Source organism: Leptidea sinapis, chromosome 44 (genome assembly GCF_905404315.1).
Source record: "Leptidea sinapis chromosome 44, ilLepSina1.1, whole genome shotgun sequence".
NCBI classification, from domain to species: domain Eukaryota; kingdom Metazoa; phylum Arthropoda; class Insecta; order Lepidoptera; family Pieridae; genus Leptidea; species Leptidea sinapis.
Window position 1 is genome coordinate 4,273,110 of NC_066308.1, and position 18,247 is coordinate 4,291,356.

The window sequence follows — 18,247 nt, forward strand, 5'->3', positions numbered from 1 at the left end:
TGTGTATAATATACTTGCTATTTATGAGAAATAAGTTCTTGTTTTTCTTTAAAAATACTTTTATTATCATCTAAAATTAAGCGATAGCATTTGTATATTCAAATTGTCATGGGACAAGCAAATATCAACAAATATCACATACGAAAGTAGGACCAGTCTACAAATTCAGTAAATGCCGTGTGAAACGCTAACGAAGTCTTATTAAACAGCAATTAACGCCACGCAAAGACTTACTCAAAGAAACAAGATACATGAGGAGACCAAAGATTCTCCACAAACTTTAGAACGACTAATGAGTTAGTTGGGGATACAAACGGAGGTAAGTTGCTTCGAAATACGTCATTAATTTAGCTAAGAGATTAATACGAACTTAGTGATGTCTACAAAAAAAATTGTGTGTGTATTTATATATGCACGCAAGATGTTATACTTCTTTGGCCTAACAAAGCAAAAATCCTTAAAATTATTTATTCCTCGTGCTATTTTACGTTTGTTAACTTACATAATATTCTTATAGTTTTATTATTACGTACATAATATTAAAGGATTTGTTTTGTTGCAACAAAAATTATAAGACACACACTTCCAAATCTCAGCTCGTTGACAGACAAATGACCGGATAATAGAACTATGGAAGTATAATTCCCTTTTATCACTCTTCGGGTACGGAACCCTTAATAGGGTCAAATTTAGGTTCGTTTTTGTAGTGATTCCAGTTCAGTGCTTACTCTTACAAAAAAAAAACATTCTGCTGGAAATAAATTGATTATCTTTTCATTAACCCTACTGAGAATGTGCATAAGTTAAAACTAAGTTCATGAGATCAATGAGAGACTTTCTAAGTGGTACTTTCTACTAGACCGTAAATTCTGCATGTCTTAAATAAATAAATGAAGAATAGTCTGTGAAGAACTGTAAAAATCACTATTGATCCTATACCTACACATTTACTAGTGGGAGGCTCCTTTGCACAGGATGCCGGATAGATTATGGGTACCACAACGGCGCCTATTTCTGGCGTGAAGCAGTAATGTGTACGCATTGTTGTGTTTCGGTCTGAACTGAAATTACTGGGCAAATGAGACTTAACATCTTATGTCTAAAGGCTACGAGCGCAGTTGTAGTGCTCTCAGAATTTATGGGTTAATCCTGAGCGTATCAGTTACCATGAGCTGAACGTCCTGCCTGTCTCGTCCCTTATTGTCATAAAAAAAGTGATACTATGGTTGCCAAAAAACATTGAAAAGAATACAAAACACAAACTTAAACACACACTAATACATCCATGACTCAGACATAAACATTAATTCTCAACATACTTGTTGCCTCCGATTTTGGAACTCGAATGAGGTAGCCATATGATACAATTCAGTCAGATATAATTTAAATAAGAATCATTTATTAAGACTCGTACACATCCCAAAAATAAAATTTACCTACATCTTCAAAACGTCCCCGAAATGTGTTAAATTTCAAGGGACGTCAGTATTCAGGTCGCTGTAATATGGAATAGCTAATACTGATTCGAGCCACGCGTTTAGATTAGAATATGAGCTGAAATTGCTTCTGGTATATATACAAGGTCGCATACTTGGCATGTTTAATAAATGTCTCACAGCGCCACGTGACTTCATTGGGTCGTTCAATGTTCGCTGTCAGTTCTTTTTAGTTGGAGTAAAATTAAAATAAGCTTTTATTTTTTGACCACCTAGATGTGTTTTACTACTCGGTTGTATTGAAGCCCTTCGGAATTTGTTTTGTGCCTACGAATTACAACCTTGTTTGAATTCTCCCCATGTTAAAAAATATACTATTAAAGGTACAGAAGAAGTGCATGTCACTTACTTTTCCATCAAAACATCTATTATGAGAAAAATTAAAGAGCATTAGCAATAGATTCTCATACATTTTTTCTGCTCTCTACATTAATATATTCAACAACTTTTACGTCGGCGTATATTTAGAAATTCAACTTAGCACTTTCGCTCCCAGTTATCTCATCAATATTAAAGCATTGTCCGAGAAGGTTGTAGTATAATTTATATATTTTATAACATATTTTGCATGTCAATTGACGAGACATATCGGATTAGCAATAATATTACGTTAACATCTTATGTACAATGTTTATTGCAAATAAAAATATAAGAAATATTCTTGAAAATCGGTTTTATATTGTAAGGTTTGGAAAGAAGATAAGAAAGACTTATAATTTTTATTTGGTCGGTATAAACGGAGATCAAATAGCTAATCGGCTCAAGGACGTGTGACATATCAATCATCATTCTAAATTCAAACTACTCCACTGACTCTGAGCTTTATTGATATTCAAAGCGAACGTAACGAATATAGAAATTTCACTTGCATTCGAACGCCTTATCAGACGGGATAAGTGGTCAATGTACTAAGTAAGAAAAACTGGGCTATTTCGCAAGTCATTTAATATATATCGTAATGCTTTCAATGATATGCAATAGCAACCACATCACGTTGACATCTGGCATTCCACAACCGCGCATTTTCATTGTCTCGCACAGCCACTTTGTGGAATCAATTACCGGCTGCTGTTTTCCCGAACCGATACGACTTAGGCAACTTTAAGAAAAGAGCATTCAAGGCCGGCAACGCATCTCTTGACACCTGATGTTGCGGATGTCCATGGGCGGTTGCCTCACCTCTCATCCCATGAGCCTCGTGCCAATTTGCCCCGTCTTATGTAAAAAAAGAATATTTTTAGCGCCATTGTACCACTCAGACTATACGAATAGTTTATACAGTTGAAGAACTTTTCATAAGACAGATGTATTAGACCTGTAATATTTTTGTCCAGTTTCACTTAGAGCATCTAAAAGATTCAATCCACTGAATGGTTTGCAGCTTTTTGAAGCATCATGTTCAATTCATTTGTATCTTTGCCCTTGAAGTATACAATAGTTCCGGTGTATTTTCTTTGTCGAACTGTAGAGTTCTAGAGGAAAGTCTATAGAATAAAATACAGAAAGTATATTTCATGAAATGGATTTTCAATCAATTTATTGAAAACTACCAATGTTCCGCGGTTTCACTTGGTAGTGGAAGGTGTACTAAGTCGGCCTATAGACTTATTTTTGTTAATATAGAAGTTTTATTTCCGTCAGTTATTATTTAATTATTGCATTATTTTCTTTAGATGGATATTTTTAAATTCGTTATATCTTTTGAATGGAATGTCTGATTTTCATTATTTAAAAAGTGTTTTACAGGTATTAAAACGGTCTTTAATATATAGTGGGCTGAGGATTAAAACAGAGGTATGAATTATACAGTTTGATTATTATTATATTATACTTTTTTGTATATATTGATACGTTCTATAATACTGTACAGGGATTTTTTGTTGTATCACCAATAGAAATATATATATAATAAATCAATTTTTTACCTTGGGTTAAATAATTGAATTTTTATTAGGGATCCCTATTTTTTTGAGAATGTTACATAGCCTATGTCACTCAGTGAATATGCAGCTTTATAATGGTGCAAGAATTTTTGAAAATGGTCCTGCAGGTTTTGTGTGGAAACATTGCAAACATACATACAAAAACACAAATGTTTCCTCCTTACAATATTAGTTAAGATGAACAGAATTTTCTGATTTATTAAAACTTCGAAATAAGGAGTCTTTGTTAAAATTCAATTTGGACTGTAATGATTTTATGTCCGTTCATCAACAACATTCCGAGATTTACGGATGCAAATACTTAAAGGCGGAATTTTTAAATTATTCTTTAGTGATTAAATAATTTTTATTACATCTATTTGATTCAGGAGTTTTTTAAATATTTCATTATGGCGCAAACTATTTATTTAGACATCGCAATATAAAGTATAGTAATTTGTTTCTCAGTCTCTGTATTTATGTTTGTTTGTTTGAAGCCCAAACGCGGGATCTGACTTTCGTGGATCTTATGTCAATCAAATTATCTAAATTTTGAAGTGGAAACTTTTTTAGCAGCGATGAGCACTTTTGGGTTGGTGTGTTGGGATGCGTATAAAATGTTAAACTCGCGTCAGGACACGTGGCCTGATCGCAAATTCATAAAACAATTATTGAAATTATGGATGAAAGGCTTATACTTCTAACTAATTAAAGTTCGGCTATTTCAACTTTATGATCATACGGTCATTGGACCAGTGGTTGAATCATTGTGATTGCGAAGCCGAAACACCGCGAGGTCGAGGGATCGAATCTCAACCGTGAAATGTTTTCACAGTTATGTTATTATTCACGAAAGTTGATTTTTCTGAAAGCTGATAAACTTTTTAATGCAAAATAATTGTAATAGTTCTGAAGTGTTAAATGTTTTATGTAATATAAATTGTCATTATTGTGTACGATAGCGCAATAAATGAATATTGTATTTAACCACATAAATGCTGGTACTTTAATATTTATAAATAAAGCAATCTTCCCAATAAACGGTGTAATTATGCGAATATTGTATGAAATAAGTAAAGATGTGTACGCAGAGCCAAGACTTTAATATTAGTTTCAACTTATTAAAAATAAAATTTAATAACTAATTAACCAAACTAATAACACAATAACACATAATTGAAGAAAATAAAATAGTATTTATTTCATTTTACAACTTAGTAAATCTACAGCTTGTAATATAATATTTAAGTGGTAAATTATAACATTAAGGAAAATTATATATAAGTTGTCACAAATAAGGTTACATACAATATTATGTACATATCCATAGGGCATTTGCCGCAGATACCATTCTTGAGAAGGTAGTGAACAACACCATCTTCAATAACCTAGAACGGTCAGCAAGACTCGGCGCCGGGTCATCATAATGCTCGGTCTACGCAGTCTTGGTTGGAAACGAACGTTTCGGACTTCATCAGAGCTGAAGACTGGCCGTAGTCTAGTGCCGATCTTAATCCGCTGGATTACGATTTATAGTCAGTTTTAGAGAGTACTTGCTCTAAACGCCATTATAATTTCGAGTCCCTAAAACAATTCGTATGATTGGCAGTGAAGAATTTTCCCATGGAAAAAGTGCGTGCTTCTATTCGACGTTTAAAGGACTATATTGCATCCAATGGAAACCACTTCGAATAAGCTTTTCATAATTTAAATTGTTTTATATTTATGTATTAAACTAACACACTGTAAAAGTAATATATATTATTTGCAATAGAATTTTTTTTCTTTGTTTCAGTATTTATGGCAAGACTAGGTAATTATAAGTTTTGTTTGAATAATTTAGTATTCTAACAAAACAAATCTTATAAATTTAAATTATATTCATGTGTATTTAATATAAATTATATAAACAAATATATAATTTATATTAAATACACGAAGCATTTCAATTCTCTATAGTTTTTATACCTTATTCAGCATTTTAAATAAACCATTCACACAAATTGCAGGAAAAAGCTTCAAAAGTATTTGTAAAACATAATCTCTTCTGCTTGCAGGAATTCCAACGGGTCTTTATAAAAGATTAGTTCCAGTTTTCGTAGCGATTTACTTTTCAGCTTCTTGGAACTAGTTCACAGTAAGCGAGAACGATTAATTTTATATTTAGAAACTTCTAGATGCATTTTCATTTTGAATTATTGCAGTCTGGAACGCAATTAAGATATTGAATAAAACTTAGTAAATTAAAGTGAAAATTTCTTCAATTCAATATTTTTAGCTTTGCAAGTTCTTTTTTACTTATTAATTCCTTATTTGAATATATAACACTATGAAACTTTAACATGGTGCTTTTGAGGTTGGGTTTATACGAGTATATATTGTAACAACGTACGGCGAAAGAATGAATGAATGAATAATGTATTCAACAAAATGGAAGTACTATTGTACCTATTGGTACATTGTACGACCTATTGGTTGAAATACTGTCTGATAAGCCTTATACATTTTACCAGTGTAACTGGTGTTTGAATATTACATTCATTTAAATTAAACAAAAAAAAACAAACAAGTTAGGGTTAAAATGTCAAGTTATTCATTGACTTTATACAAACAAAGCATAAAATAAAAGTAATGATTAAAATGTTATAATAAAAGTCCAAAACCAATTATTTTCAATAGCTTTAAAATATCCTTAACCTTTGAAGACTTTGGATCGTAGGTGATACAGAACCCATAATTAGCGAGGCGATAAAAAGTGAATCGACAACTTTATTTGTCTTTCGTCTGCCGTTGTTAGTTAAATGGAGACCGAACAGATGACGCTTACTTTAAAATGAAAAATTCCGGTAAAAATAATATTTTTATCAAAATTGCTAAAGCCGTTTTTGAGAAACTTTTAAAATATATGAAAATTGCTAGTTTAATATGACATCTAGGTAAACGAGCTCTGTTTGGTGTGAAAACTCGGAAAAATGGATATTTAGTCCCCAAAAACCTCAATTTTGTGAATTTAATTCATTTAGAGCCGATACAATAGAATAGCAAATTTTTTTTATAGAAAAGGAGGACAAACGAGCGTACCTGGTGTTTAGTGATCACCGCCGCCCGAATTCTCTTGCAACACCAGAGGAATCACACGAGCGTTGCCGGCCTTTAAGGAAGGTGTATACGCTTTTGAAGGTACCCATGTCGTATCGTCCCGGAAACACCGCACAAGGAAGCTCATTCCACATCTTTGTAGTACGTGGAAGAAAGCTCCTTGAAAACCGCCACACATCCTTAAATAAATTCGAGATAGATTACGAAAAACAAAATTATAATGTCAAATATTTCATGACTCGCTAAATATAAATGCTCCACAAGAATCTGCAAATTATAAATTGACATGTCCTACACGTAGAACATAAAAGTATATCATGTAGTTGGCAAAGTGCCACTCAGGTGTCTACTGGGGTTCTTCCAAATTAATCTTGATTATCTTGAAACCTGCACTGCAGTAGTTAATCTTGTTCGTTGTATCTTCAAACGCCCTATATTCGTTAGGAATTCATTACGTAGTCGATGTGTTGAAACGTGAGCCATTAGGGCCTTCAGGATAATAGGTTGTAAAAACACTCAGAGGGAGAAGTCAGACGCAGTTAATGAATTAGCATGGGGTTTACTTAATCTTTGCTTACCGTATTAAGCCACTAAATACAGCAGATAATTCTAAATACTAATACTGTGATTCAAAAACTGTTAAAAGAAGAATTTAAACATTTATAAGCAAAAAGTGTTCCTTTACCAATGCTATAAAATTCATAAAATTTGACGCGCACATACTAACAGCAAATTTAAGACTTTTTGTGGTTTTCTCATGGATGCCATTGTCAGATCTGGATCAAATTGCAATGGGCCACACGGAATGCACCAACTTTAAATTAAAAAAAGAAATATCAAAATCAAATCTAAACCCTGTCGAAAGTTCTGAGGTAACAAATATAAAAAAAAAACATACTGACGAATTGAATACCTCCTTTTTTGAAGCCGGTTAAAAATGATAAATATAGAATAATACGGCATATTATGTAATTAGTAGATAGTTAATTGTGTTTTCTTTAAATCGTCAATAATTAGAACAATTGTGCAAACTTATAAGTTAGATGATAATATTTAAATAGTAATTATAGATCTTAGAATTTTGGATGTGGCAGAAGAAAAGTGAATTCAAAGTACATGCGTTAGAAATTTAAGGTGGTGTTAATTTGAAAGACAGATTTATTAACAATGACATAACAAAAAGATGACTTGTAAAGGAAGAGGAAGTGAAAGTTATTGATTAGACAATGATGGGATGGTTTGTTCATGTAGAGGAAGTATGAAAATTTTCAAACAGGGCTAACGGGGATGGAAATATAAAGGTCAAGCTAAGCGTACATTAGACGATCAGTTCGAGATATTTTAGAAAGCGAAAAGTTCCCAAATGCCAAAAATAAGAGAGTATGTATTCCAAAAATAAGAAGCAATTTGAGTGTTACAGGATATGATGCACAAAACCCTTCAGGGAGTATATGGGGGCAGCCATGGTTAGCTATATGTTGAGAGTAGCGACAAAATTGTCTCCTCGGATTTTTTATAACATGTTCGTTAGTGGCTTGTTAATTAAATAAATTGTCTAATGTATGATAATCTTAGCTTTTGATTTTTGTAATGAAAACTTCTTTAACATCGTTTTTATTCCTCATAATGTCACTGTTAAAATTCATAATATCAAAGTTTTTAATTTTATATTCAATAATATAAAGAGTAATATTTTATTATTTGTAACTTCTATAATGTCATTGTTATGAAACAAAAGTAGAATAGGCCCCAGGACACTTCCTTGAGGTACACCACACTGGTTAAATGTATATTCAGATTTGTATGATTGTATTATTTGTATTTTTATCATTTAATCTTATTAGTCCGAGTAATAATAATACTTTGTTTCCTATTTTTTAAATGTGATCGGAACCAATGTCACACAAGCCCCCATATTACATTTGCCATTTGTTTCCGAAGCGATAGTAGTATCTAGTATATTAGAAATGACACCGAAAAGAATTCTAAAGGAATAAATTTTGAGAAAATAAATGCCTTTTATGCCTTTACATATGCCTCTAATTTTTTTAATAATATGTCATGGGACACTCGATCAAAAGCTTTTGACATGTCAATGTACAATATTGTAGTCAATATTTTGAACAATAAAGAATGTATTGCTAGTTACCAATGATTATAAAGGTTAACATTGAATGATAATAAGTTATATTATGTGTATTTAAATTGTATAGATAACGAAACTGTATCATGGTTGTTTTCTTATTGTTATAAAATTTATTTTGTGTTTGTTTTTCTCTGATATTTTTTGTACACGTATAAAAATCAGCCTAGTATCTTTACTCTCAATATAAAAAAATAATATATAACCCAATACATCAATCCAATTGCTTTCGAGTAGAACTTTAAAAATGTTGAAGTTTATTTTGTAGATTGACTTAATTGCTTTACGCTGTCGTTTCATTGTTGATTGATTTCACTAAAAATATCCCGCAATATAGCCTCGTCTATTTATATAAAAAACTTTGGATATTTTTGTTACAATTTCATTAAAGGGACTGAAGGCATTACAAAATATTTTTAATAAAAATTTTTCGGAGTTCGCACATAATATTTTAATGAAAGCGAAATACAATCAAAGGCTATATTTGATACATTTTATTTTGTCGATAAACTTACAGATTTATATTTAACTGCAGGTATTAACAGGTAACTTTTCCCAACAAAAGGTGCGAGTAAAAATTCTCTCTTGAAATGTTTTAGTTAAATACAGAATCAGTCATAATAACGAAATAATGTTAATTTTTACTAAAAATAATATGCGTCATTTTGAGAATTTTTTTTTCCTTGTTTCTGTATTTACCAGTGGGAGGTTATTAAATTGTTTACTTAGTTATTATGCTGTTTTATATATTTTCCTTAAAGTATTTTCATTCGTAATAGACTTTTATTTCCTGTAGATTATTAACTTATGACCTTTTTTTGGTGTTCCGTACCAAGGGAGCCTACTTTGCGCAGGATGCCGGCTAGATTATGGGTACCACAACGGCGCCTATACCTGCCGTGAAGCAGTAATGTTTAAGCATTGCTGTGTTTCGGTCTGAAGGGCGCAGTAGCAAGTGAAATTACTGGGCAAATGAGACTTATCATATTATGTCTAAAGGTGACGAGCGCAATTGTAGTGCCGCTCAAAAATTTTTGGTTTTTCAAGAATCCTGAGCGGCATTGCATTGTTATAGGCACCGAACGTCCTGCTCATCTCGTCCCTTACTGTCATAAAAAACTATGGCAAGACTAGCTGGTATAGATTGTTAATAAAGGCTTAAATTACTAGTATTATTTTTTAAATTATTATTATATCACATGCATATAAATTTGCTTTAACAATTAATACAACGCAAACACTGTGCCCCATCGTCCACATATAAGTAACTCAGTTCATGCAAGTAAATCTAATGAAGGCATACGCCCGGTAGAAAATAAAATGAGGACAAAGGAACCAGAGCATGTCAAGAGGTAAAACAAAAACTTTAAGCTCTCACATCCTTGTACATAACATACGAACCGTGTTTTACTTCGCATGAAATACACCTTCTAGTTTAACAAGTGAAGCTATTATATTAAAATAATTAAATAAAATTGAAAAAAATACATAATATAAGTCTTTATTGCTGTTTTTAACTAAATTAGCAAAACATAATAAAAGTTTAATAGAGGTAACAAAATATCATCGTCTATCGTTGGCATTTGGCTGTTTTTTTTTATGAAAATAAGGGATGACACGAGCAGGTCGTTCAGCTTATTACAGTTAGAGTAATTTACTACTCTAACCGAATGCACATTATACAAGTCGAGCCGACTTTTCCCGAACGAGCTTTAGATATAGCAGAGTGTGACAGCTCACTCTAATTGAATGAATGAATGAAAACTTTATTAATAACAAACATAAACCACACAGAATAATACAACTAAAAAAGACTTAGAGGTAAATAAATAATTAAAAACTTATAGCATAAAAATATACGAATGATAAAAAAAAAACAAATGTATGCATAATATTATAGTGATTATCTTTATTTAAAAGTACTGTCTAACAGTTATTTTATCAAAAGGAAAGCGTAATGCTGCATTGGAATAATACCAACACAGCGCTGATTTTCAGCAGCCCCCAGGTGACCCATTGAGTAACTACTATTGTTAAAAAATTAATTTACATAAATAAAAATACACACATAAATATTAAAATAATAGCAATTTTATAAATATTTGCAGAAACAAACTAAAACTTCGATCCCATTATGTATTATTAATAATATATATCTTATAATGTAGGACTTATGCACACAATTTGGGAGCAGATACTTAATAATTCAAATAGACATAAGGCTGAGATTTTCAACTTTTTTCTGGAAAGTTCACACAGTAATTCGATACACACAAAATAAATTGTTCAGCGTGCCTTAAGAAGTTTTCATTTTAAAAATGTTATATAATTTCGCACATATAGAGCAAAGGTTATTTCTGTAGCGGAGCAAACACTTCCTCAGCCAAAGTTATCGATTGGTTTCGAGAGAAGGTCATTACCAGATCGTCGCAGTAGATATGGCACTGTGCCAAGTCCAATTATACACTTCAGCATCAAATCTTCTTGTATTGACTTACAAGTTCCACATCCCTGCTAATATTAAAAATGTGAATGTAAGTTTGTCTGTTATGCTTTTCCGCCTAAGCCACTGAACCGATTTTAATTAAATTTAGTATAAAGATAGACAAGAGCTTGGGGAAGGACATAGGCTACCTTTTATCGCAAATAAAAGGCTTAGCAGGGTTGAAATTGGGGAAATTTGTAAGAAAGTTCGTCATTAGTTCGTTCTTTCTAGCGTTTTTAAAATTTAGACCTGTGTGGGGATGAAAAAGGGGTTTAAAAGTTCTATAGTTGGTAGCTTATAAAAATGTATTAACCACAGCAGTTTGTTGTGTATTATTAACAAAGTGAGTACCTGTATAAAAACAATTAAATTGTAAGCGCAAAAATCTACTTATTAGATAAAGAGTATTCCGAAGAGCTGTTTAACCTGATTCCTGCCGCCGAATTGCACCTTCGCACGACACGCCACAAGTTAGGATATCATCCTCACCATCTGGATGTGTGGTGGTCCTCCACAGTGTGGTTTTCATGGAGCTTTTATCGCAAATAAAAGGCTTAGCAGGGTTGAAATTGGGGAAATTTGTAAGAAAGTTCGTCATTAGTTCGTTCTTTCTAGCGTTTTTAAAATTTAGACCTGTGTGGGGATGAAAAAGGGGTTTAAAAGTTCTATAGTTGGTAGCTTATAAAAATGTATTAACCACAGCAGTTTGTTGTGTATTATTAACAAAGTGAGTACCTGTATAAAAACAATTAAATTGTAAGCGCAAAAATCTACTTATTAGATAAAGAGTATTCCGAAGAGCTGTTTAACCTGATTCCTGCCGCCGAATTGCACCTTCGCACGACACGCCACAAGTTAGGATATCATCCTCACCATCTGGATGTGTGGTGGTCCTCCACAGTGTGGTTTTCATGGAGCTTTCTTCCACGTACTACAAAGCTGTGGAATGAGCTTCCTTGTGCGGTGTTTCCGGGACGATACGACATGGGTACCTTCAAAAAAAGCGCGTACACCTTCCTTAAAGGCCGGCAACGCTCCTGTGATTCCTCTGGTGTTGCAAGAGATTGTGGGCGGCGGTGATCACTTAACAACAGGTGACCCGTACGCTCGTTTGTCCTCCTATTCCATAAAAAAAAGAGGTAATCATTTAGTGGATCCACCTGGGTTGTTACGTATCACAAAGAATCCTTCTTTGCTAACAGGAGACTTAATAGGAAATGTATACAGTATTCCTGACCCAACTTCAATATCCGATCTTTTATTGAAAACTATTTAAAATCTAGATTTAGTCTCATCTTTCAAACGATAGTATTTTTTTTTAAATGCGTAGTAAATAGTAGAAAAATTGCGTGCGTACAAATTACATGTCAGAAGTGAAACTGCAATGTGCATGAACCTCTAAACTGCATATAAGTCCTGGTACTGGATGACATATGATTTCAATCGCTATGAAATACATTACTATCACCGCTACCATATTTATGTTCTCTTGGTGTCTATCTAGTAATACGTCGTGCGCATGACGTCGGAACATAATATTAAGGCATTATCGCGTCATAAATAAGACAATCTCTTCTTCAACTATGATCGCCTGTTACCAAAACACTGTTTAATGTCACTTTCTTCCACACTAAATCTTATGAATTTATGTGTCTGTCTCTTTTTACTGTCGAATTTTCGATTCATCGACTTTCAAATCACAGAGATGCTAAAACGCATTGAAAAGAACGCAAAAAACGCTTGTCTGTTACATTTACGCTTTGTAGAGCGCTAGAACGTGGGCCGGCTTGAAGTATTGCCGTGCTCTATTGATGACGCCAAGCTTCTTCGAAGCCAATTTGGCTTTGCCCTCCAGATGACCACGGAATTGGCAATCGCTCGAGATTTCGAGACCCAGTATTCCGATACTAGGCGAGGCTTTAAGGGAAGTGTTATCGAAGAGCAGTGATACGACTAATGGGGTTTTTTTAGTGGTAAACGCGCAAACTTGAGTCTTCTGGGGGTTAACTGTTATCTTTTCGAGAGAGAACTCGATAGAAGACACAAGTTTCTCCCGGCACTGGTCGACGTTTTCCCGAGAGAGACCTGCATGGCCCGTGTATACGGCTGTCGTCTGCATAGCAATATATGGAGGTGTCCAACATATCATTGATATGCAGAAGAAACAGCGTGGGAGATATCAAACAGCCTTGGGGCACTCCAGCGTTCACGGGCTTAGGATTCGAGCAAAAACCATCGACAGCGACTTGTATGTTGCGCCCAGTGAGGAAGCTGGAGGTCCACTTGCATAAGCTCTCGGGAAGCCCAAATGATGGAAGTTTTGAGAGGAGCGCTTTGTGCCAAACACGATCAAAGGCCTTCGCTATAACCAGGCTGTCTGCCAGGCCTTCCCCCTTGCTTTCAATAGCCGCCGCCCATCTATGTGTTAGGTACACCAGAAGATCACCTGCCGACCGTCCATGGCGAAAGCCGTACTGTCTGTCGTTGATCAACTGGTAACCCTCTAGGCATACTAAAAGCTGGCGGCTAATTATGCTCTCCATGATTTTGGAGAAGAGGGAGGTAATAGCAACAGACCTGTAGTTAGCCGGATCCGAACTGTCTCCTTTTTTTTTGGATCGGATGGACAAGGGCTGACTTCCATGAGTCAGGGACTATGCCTTTGGAATAAGAGTGCCGGAATAAACGCGTTAGCACCGGCGTCAAATCAGGGGCACACGTTCTGAGCACGATTGGAGAAATGCCATCCGGCCCGCTCGACTTCCTGACGTCCAACGAAAACAGAGCACGCCTAACAGTTTTCTGTCTGAACTGTACTTCAGGCATAGAGCAATTTTATTGCCATTTGTTATTAAAGTATATATTTCAGTAGTTTTGACGGTCAATATGTGAATTTATTTTTTTGAATTCACATATTTTAATTTGTTTAGTTATGCATTAGTGTAATCAACTAATTTGTAAGCGAATCGGCTTTTGTTCACTAGTAGGCCCCAAAAACAAATTTAGACTGTTGAACACAACGCACGAGCCGAGCGTAGCGTGTTGAAAACCGCATTGTGGAGGACCGCCACACATTCAGATGGTGGGGATGAAACCCTGACTTGCGGCATGTCGTGCGAAGGTAAAATTCGGCGGCAGGAATCAGGTGAAACAGCTCTTCGGAACACTCCCCATGATAAATGCGGTAGAGGACACACAATGAAGCGATAAGCGATCTTACAATCATTATAAACATTCCATACTTTTAAATAATATTTAATAATTATAAGGATAGATTTCTTTAATTTTCTTTTTACAACTTTACTTAAGCTTAACACCGAATTTCAGTGCAAAAATATTTGATTTTGGCTTAGAGTGGGCTGCTTAGAATACTTTACCGTAAAGGGTATCTAGAAGCTCCTATGAATATGAATTATACATAAGATATTACGTGAAATATTTTCCGAAACTTTATTCCGTTTGGCCGTGGCTTACAAAGGTCGTTTTACATAATTCGGAATTGGCAAAAATAAACATTTTACTCGTATATTTTTTAAGTTTACTGATTGAGTGTTCGCGGTCTCAAGTTCCGGAGTATATAGCAGAGTTTGTTTCATTTACTCCCTTTAAAACAATATTGAGAGCGTAAGTTATGTTGAGAGTTTTGAGTTTTCCGTTCATTTTTTTTTGTTGGATTATTCTTATTCTTACACGATTTTTCTATATATATCAACTCTTAATAGGAACAAGGTAGAAAATTCAATTAATTTGATTAAAGAAGTTTAAATTTTTTAGGTAAACATTTTTTTTATTTTTACTATCACTTCGTTGTCTTTGTCTCTATCTGCTTAGATTATTTTCCCAAGCATCCCCAATCTATATTAACATATACAATCAAAAAATCCGTCAAATTTTCGAATCTCACGAATGCAATCAATTTGCTAAATAATATCTCAATTAGAGAAATGATTAACATAATGTTCAGATTCATCAGTTCTTTTCCGACAAGAAGAAGCTCATCATCAGCCGGAAGATGTCCACTGCTGGACAAAGGCCTCCCTCAAAGATATCCGGGACGATACCTCCACCGCCACTTTAGTTTCGCAATCATTTGGGCTACATCGGTGACTTTGACCTACGGATATCTTTATTTCTGATTCGATCTCATAGGGAAACTCCGAGCATAGCCATCTCCATTGCCCTATGAGCGAAGAAGAAGAAGAAGCTCACTGAAGCATTCATTCGAGTAAAATTGGCGTATATTTCACCAAAATCGATCCATAAAACCTTAAATATATCAAACATGCGTGTTTCGTGTCAGTTGTTGCTTGATAGCCGATTGCGTGACAGCGTTATGGGGAGGAGAGGACTTGTCTAGTTTTGGAACGTGATCCTCTGACGTTCATAAGTTATTCCCGAATCATCCCTAGATAAACAGGAATCTACTTTTACTACTTGTACTTCTTTTTTTTATGGAAACAAACAAACGATCGTACGGGTCACCTGGTGTTAAGTGATCACCGCCGCCGACATTCTCTTGCAACACCAGAGGAATCACAAGAGCGTTGCCGGCCTAAAGGCCGGCAACGTACGTACACCTTAAAAGGTGTACGCGCTTTTTTTGAAGTTACCCATGTCGTATCGCCCCGGAAACACCGCACAAGGAAGCTCATTCCACAGCTTTGTAGTACGTGAAAGAAAGCTTATTGAAAACCGCTGTGGAGGACCGCCACACATCCAGATAGTGCGAATGATATCCTAATTTGTGGTGTGTCGTGCGAAGGTGGAATTCGGCGGCAAGAATCAGGTGAAACAGCACCTCGGAACACTCCCCGTGATAAATGTGGTAGAAGATACACAATGAAGCGACGTGTCTACGCAACGCCAAGTGATCCAGCCGTTAATAGAGCACTGGGTCATAGAAAGCTCTAATTTGGTTGGTATAATAGCGATACATTTTTTTTATGAAAATAAGGGGCGAGACGAGGAGCACGTTTAGCTGATGGCAATTGAAACGCCCTGCCCATTACAATGCAATGCCGCTCAGGATTCTTAAATAACCCGAAAATTCTGAGCGGCGCTAAAACTGCGCTCATCACGTTGAGACGTAAGATGTAAATCTCATTTGCAAAGTAATTTCACTTCAGACCGAAACACAGTAATGTTTACACATTACTGCTTCACGGTAGAAATAGGCGCCTTTGTGGTACCCATAATATAGCCGGCATCCTCGCACTGGTACTAATATGGTATACTTCATAATATTATATTCTAGTAATTCTCATTTATCATTAACCGTGATAGTTAGGATCCAGCCCTTACTGTACCAACACACCCAAAGCTGTTATTATGAATAGAAATAGAACTTCGTTACGAATTTAGCTTCCGTTTGACCTTCGATAGTAACACCATGTCGGAAGGACGTCGACCTTGCGTGGGTAGGTTGTGATGTAGCGTGTTACTATGATGATAAGGGTTTGTACACACTAAAGATTTGCTAAATAAAAATATAAAATCTATAGCAAAAAGATTAATGGCATTCACACGTGCTCATAGTTTTAGGAATTTGATTCCGATGTGGTGGTAGTCCTTTAGAAAAAATAATTAACTTAACCTTCTCAGAGTGCCGTACGGCACCCTACTCCCTCACCAAGTTCTGACCATTACTTTGTTTATAAGATGGTTTATTTTGTATGGTCTTAAAGCTTGTTCCAATAGCTTTCTGATACATTCACGCAAATCATCCTAATTATAAGCAATCTATTGCTACACGTAAAATAATATGCATTGACAGAACGCTGCGCGCGCGCAAAAATCGCGCCGATCTGAGCCATACTGTGCGATCAGTTTCCCGGAACGGAAAGGTAAGACCAATATCAGAATTTCAGTGCACCGAATTCGTTTTTGTATACATTAACGATATTTATTGGTGGTTTCAGAAAAAATAAGCTTTCAGCGAATACGCTGTCCAAACCCTTTGAGATTTAGCAAATTAATGGTGGAATTGTAATCTTATATAGGTCTACAGAAAAGTCCACGATGGTATATATATCTATCTCTTAAGAGCAACATACTATATCCATTGTTTCATTTTTGACGGCTAAATATACTCTTTGACCGCTAAGCGACCCAGAAACTATGATGAAATTTATAATGACGCAGTGTGTATTATTTGAAGAATAAGCAAATACTTGAGAATAACTCTTGTGTCTCAATAAAGACGATATTACAAAACTGTGTATTGCCTTTTTGTATGTAAAACGATATGAGCTCTCTCTGCCAGCGGCTAACCGTTTATATCCGCAAACAATTTTATTCAAGCGCTTTTGATGTTCAGGCTGCATAATATTCCATCTATTCCGACGCGCGGTTCCATTTGATTCGCGTCGCCAAATTCCAGATTTGAAACTAATCGCCTCAAACTCATACAGTTTTCAACATTGTTGATATTCAGCCACAATACAGAATATTTTCTGTTTATACTTCTACTCATTTTGTTTCTATGTGATTATAACATAGTATATACATATAATAAGTATAAGACGAGACGAGCAGGACGTTGACGAGGGTAATGGTAATTGATATGCCCTGCTCATTACAATGCAGTGCCGCTCAGGATTCTTGAAAAGCCCAACAATTCTGAGTGGCACTGCAATTGCGCTCGTCACCTTGAGACATAAGATGTTAAGTCTCTTTTACCCAGTAATTTCACTTGCTACGGCGTCCTTCAGACCGAAACACAGAAATATATATACATTACTGCTTCACGGCAGAAATAGGCGCCGTTGTGTTACCCATAATCTAGCCGGCATCCTGTGCAAAGGATCCTCCCACTATATATTGACTCATCACGATATCTCTGAAACTATAAGGCGTAGAGACTTGAAATTTGGTAGGAATATTCCTTTTTTTTTCTATTCCAAATGACATTTATTACTTTTATAGATACTCAATTTAAAATACAATAAGTTTATTCGGAGTGGTCTCCGTTGGCTGCAAACAGTCAGTTATCAATAGAAGTACGCACTATTTCCATGGGAAAATTAGTTTTAGGGACTCCAATCTGATGAAGTCCGAAACGTTCGTTTCCAACCAAGACTGCGTAGACCGAGATTTGTGACCC

General features: G+C 34.9%; 1 protein-coding gene across 1 annotated transcript in view; it reads right to left on the bottom strand.

Annotated features, from left to right (window-relative positions):
* Window positions 1-18,247, bottom strand: part of LOC126977199 (octopamine receptor beta-3R-like) — a gene marked incomplete at its 5' end in the record, with an annotated part of 75,752 nt that overhangs the window by 22,570 nt on the left and 34,935 nt on the right. The gene's annotated exons all lie outside the window — the stretch shown is intronic.